The sequence below is a fragment of the Macrobrachium nipponense genome, chromosome 37 (genome assembly GCF_015104395.2).
Source record: "Macrobrachium nipponense isolate FS-2020 chromosome 37, ASM1510439v2, whole genome shotgun sequence".
In the NCBI taxonomy this organism is placed as follows: domain Eukaryota; kingdom Metazoa; phylum Arthropoda; class Malacostraca; order Decapoda; family Palaemonidae; genus Macrobrachium; species Macrobrachium nipponense.
In genome coordinates this window covers 44,995,836-45,000,835 of record NC_061097.1, presented here as the reverse complement: position 1 = coordinate 45,000,835, position 5,000 = coordinate 44,995,836, and the positions used below count along the sequence as shown (strand labels likewise).

The window sequence follows — 5,000 nt, the reverse complement described above, 5'->3', positions numbered from 1 at the left end:
GAGAGAGAGAGAGAGAGAGAGAGAGAGAGAGAGAGAGAGAGAGAGAGAGAGAGGTAAATCACTTAATAAAGGATCATTATTTTCTATTTGACTTCAATTATTCATATCTTTCTGAAATTAATCTCTCTGCTTTACCTTCACTTGGATTAAGCTAAGAAAATTATCATAAGAAAAGAGAAATTATAAGATAAAGTATCTATAGGGCATCTCCATTCGTATATGAAAATCGAAATAAAAATAAAAACTCGTCTTACGCAAAAATGTGAAATAGAAAAAGGCGCCAAAAAAGTATAAAAAAGCGAGAAAAGGAAAAAATTATATATAAAAAAGAAAAGTGATCAGACAAATAAAAACGTGTGAAAATAAAAAGGTGTGACAAGAAAGCGGGATTAAAAAATAAGTGTGAATAGAAAAACCAAAGCAAAAAGAATGAAAAAAGTGTGAAACAGAAACCGCAAAAGAAAAAAGTATAGTGAACAGAAAACCGCAAAATGATAAAAAAAAATGTGTGAAAATAAAATCTAAAAAAAAAAAACACTTGCTAAAACACCAAAAAGAAAAAACAAAAACAAAAAACAAGCGTGAAAAGAAAAAGGCGTGAGATATAAAAGCACGAAAAGAATAACAGCATGTCAGGTGAGTGACCCCTTAGCCCCTTCCCCCTCCTCTACTCCCCTCCCCCTGACCCCCCCCTCCCACAGGGCCAAATGAGGTTAGCCAGCTAATTGAGGCATCAAGGTAATTAGGGCTGGGGTGTCAGTTGGCATCACATGTCCATTTTGGGGGCCAACACAACGGCATCGAGGTATGCATATACATATACATAATATATATACCGTATATACATATGTATATATAACATATACATATATATACATATTTAATTATATATGTACATTAAACATTTCACCTCGAATTCACGAAACGTTCGAAATCAATCGTATGTTTTTTTTCGAGAGGAACGTCTCACGGGAGGGGGAGGTGGGGCGAAGGAGGGTGGGGGGGGGGGGGGGAGGGGAGGGGGGGGGAGGTGGTGGGAGAGGGAGGGAAGGTGGAGGGGGGTGGAGGGGGAGCAGGGAGGGGATGGGGGATGGGGAGGGGGGGAAGGGGATTGGGGAAAGGGGTATTAAATGTACATTTCCAAAGGTACCGATAATTCGAGAATGCTTTAATTAGCATTTGGCCGGGAAAGCAATGGGGAGAGGGAGGGGGAGGGGGAGGGGGGTGGGTAGGCGTGTTTGTGTGTGTGTGGGTGTCCTGGGGGAGGGGAAATGGGGGAGGGGTGGGGGCGGGAGGGAGATGCGAGGCAAAACACTCAGAATATTACCTGATTATGATGTCATCAAAATGCGTCAATCAATAGCTTGTGTTGCAGTACATCAAAGCAATATATAAACAATCAAAGGCATGTTTCTCTCTCTCTCTCTCTCTCTCTCTCTCTCTCTGTTGACATTTTGTTCTGATGACAACTAAATGTGAAAGGGTTCACTCCTTTTAATATTTGATCAATACTTTATTTATTAATATATTCATTTACTTATTTATTTACATTTTGTATTTTTTTGAAAGATGAATCATCAGTGAACCATTTGATTTCCGACAGCCATTTTGACAATTTTGTAATGTGAGGTGGCAGCCATTTTGAAAATGTTGTAACGTGAGGTGGCAGCCATTTTGAAAATTTTGTAATGTGAGGTGGCAGCCATTTTGAAAATATTGTAATGTGAGGTGGCAGCCATTTTGAAAATATTGTAATGGGAGGTGGCAGCCATCTTAGAAATTTTTTACATCAGGTAGCAGCCATCTTGAAAATTCTAAAATCTTGAGAATTCGTTAAGCGATGTGGTTGCCATCTTGACATTTTGTAACCCGAGGTGTCAGCCATCTTTAATTTTTCAAGAATTCACAAAAAAATCGAAATATATAGCAGCCATTTTTGGAAAACTTATGTATAAGACGGCCACTTTGGAAAGTACTGAGTGTGGAAAAGATACCTTCAACAAAAGTATTATATTAGGAAAACTACTCGGAGTAAAAAAAAAGAAAAAAAAAATACTAGCCACTGGCTACGTCTGAGAGAGAGAGAGAGAGAGAGAGAGAGAGAGAGAGAGAGAGAGAGAGAGATCGTGTATAGTGTTTAACATGAGAGAAAAAATCCTGCTACCACTTCCTGTAGCTTTCTCCTACAACCATACGACTCCCTTACCCTCTCTAACTCTCCAACCCCCCCTCTCACAGGTCCAATATCAACCCTCCCCTTTCTTCCTCCACCAACACCCCTTTCTTTCTTCCCTCTGCCAAGTACCGCCAAGACTGGGAGAGTCATACATTATATATTAGAGTGAAATATATTTATATATCCTGGCCCTACCCCAAGGTTCCCCCTCCCCCTCCCCCTCCTCCGAAGTCCTCCCCCTCCTCCCAAGTCCCTCCAACCCCTCCCAAAATCCCTCCAAACCCTCCCTAACCTCCACCCCTCCCCCCTTCCCAAAATCTTTCAAAACAGAATGTGCACAAAAAATCAAGGTAGTAAATCTCCATACAGAAATTCAGTCCTATTCGAGATGATATATATAATTGTTTCATTTTTTTTATTTATTTGTATTGGTAAGGGGGGCAGGGGGAGTTTATGAATGCGTGGCTTTCTTTCAGTCTTTTGATATTTTTTTTCCAACGACCTTCATTCGTTTTTTTTATTGAGGAATTAGCATTTTTTTTTTTTTTGCTTTTGTGAGAGAAATGTGATATTTCAGAAAACTGTTCGTATCTGTCGAAACTCAATTTTGTTTTTGTTTTTTATTTATTTTCATATTTGCAAAAGATTTTCAACCGTTAGCATTTTTTTTTTAAACAAAACCGGGGGGGGGGTTTTAGCTAAACAATGCAAGTTTATTACGGTCAGGATAAGATACACAAATGCCCTCAAATGCTCACACAATATATATATATGCATTACGTACGAGTAAACACACACACACACACATATCAGAACAATTTTAATGAAAAAAATTTAACACTTACCAGCAAGCAGATGAAATTCACCTTGGTCTCTGTAGGGAGAAAAAGGATATTATTAGTACAGAGATAATACATAAGTATATATATATACATATATATACAAATAGTACATACATACATACACAATTCTATAGTAAAATCCTGTTTACAGTTTCCGATGAGGTAGTTAATCTTCGCCTGCCTCTTATTACAACCTCCCAGATGCCAACGTCAGCAGGAATAATGCTGAAAAGCGAAGAGAGAGAGAGAGAGAGAGAGAGAGAGAGAGAGAGGAGAGAGAGAGAGAGAGCTTACGGCTTTTATTGTCTTACGCGACCATTACCAATAGGGCAATAGGTCACTACCCAATAGATTTTCCCTTCAATGCCAAGCAAGCCCCACCTCCCCCGCCTCTCTCTCTCTCTCTCTCTCTCTCTCTCTCTCTCTCTCTCTCTCTCTCTCAACCAAGAGCCTATTGGTCTGCCTGATCAGCAATTTCTTATTACTTCCAACATTAAGAGAAATATTGCTTTCTGGTGTGACGTCGGATTTCTGGGAGAATGTTCGTCGTATTTCTGTGACGTTTTAGGAGAGAGAGAGAGAGAGAGAGAGAGAGAGAGAGAGAGAGAGAGAGAGAGAGAGAGAGAGGTACTTAGGCCTGTGTCGCCTTTCCATACGCTTGATTCTGCCACAACCAACAGAATCTGGAAGCCAAAAGCCTGGAAGATTCCAGCATCTACCTCGCGGCTATAATAAATTGCTTCGTTATCTTATATTTTCTTTTAGGTGAATTTTAAGTTGGTTTACTTTAAAGTGAATACATTACAAGTGAGCATTTTTTTTTTACTTAAATTCATGTCAAGTCAGTATCCAATTAAATTAATATTAAGTGAGTTTTTTTTTTACTTAAATTTATGTAAAGTGAGTTTTCAATTAAATCAATTTTAAGTGAGTTTTTTTTTTACTATATGTAAAGTAAGTTTTCAATTAAATCAATTTTAAGCGATTTTTTTACTTAAATTAATGTAAAGCGAGTTTTCAATTAGATTAATTTTAAGTGAGTTTTTTTTACTTAAATTCAAGTAAACTTTGTTTTCTTTTAAGGGAATTAATTTTTAAGTGAATGCACATAAAATGAGTTTTTGAAATGAATTAATTTTACGTTAATTTATTTACGTAAATTCACAAAAAAACTGGGGTTTTTAAGCAAATTCAAATGAAGCGAGTCTTTAAGAGCTGTCTAAGTGAGCTTTCTTTAACCTGAATACAATTCAAGTTATTTTTCTTTGAACAGAATTCAATTCCAGTGAGTTTTCTTTAAGCTGAATTCAATTCAAGTGATTTTTCTTTGAACTAGATTCAATTCAAGTGAGTTTTTCTTTTAAACTGAATTCAATTAAGTTATTTTTCTTTAAGTGAATTTATTTTAAGTGATTTTTCTTTAAGCGGAATTTAATTCAAGTGATTTTTCTTTAAGCTGAATTCAATTCAAGTGATTTTTCTTTGAACCGAATTCAATTCAAGTGATTTTTCTTTAAACTGAATTCAATTCAAGTGAGTTTTCTTTAAACTAATTCAATTCAAGTGATTTTTCTTTAAACTGAATTCAATTCCAGTGAGTTTTCTTTAAACCGAATTCAATTCAAGTGATTTTTCTTCGAACTGAATTAAACTCAAGAGAGTTTTATTTAAACTGAATTCAATTCAAGTGATTTTTCTTTAAACTGAATTCAATTCAAGTGATTTTTCTTTGAACAGAATTCAATTCAAGAGAGTTTTCTTTAAACCGAATTCAATTCAAGTGATTTTTCTTCGAACTGAATTAAACTCAAGAGAGTTTTATTTAAACTGAATTCAATTCAAGTGATTTTTCTTTAAGCTGAATTCAATTCAAGTGATTTTTCTTCGAAATGAATTCATTTCAAGTGATTTTTCTTTAAGCTGAATTCAATTCAAGTTATTTTTTCGTAAAGCTGAATTCAATTCAAGTGATTTTTCCTTTA

At 35.9% G+C, this 5,000-nt stretch overlaps 1 long non-coding RNA gene across 2 annotated transcripts in view; it reads right to left on the bottom strand.

Moving 5' to 3' along the window:
• LOC135208976 (uncharacterized) overlaps positions 1 to 5,000 on the bottom strand; it is a 510,553-nt gene that overhangs the window by 42,328 nt on the left and 463,225 nt on the right. For both annotated transcript variants that reach the window (XR_010313262.1, XR_010313263.1), the window contains one exon: positions 3,022 to 3,050. This is a non-coding gene — a long non-coding RNA (uncharacterized LOC135208976). The remainder of the gene's footprint in view (positions 1 to 3,021; positions 3,051 to 5,000) is intronic.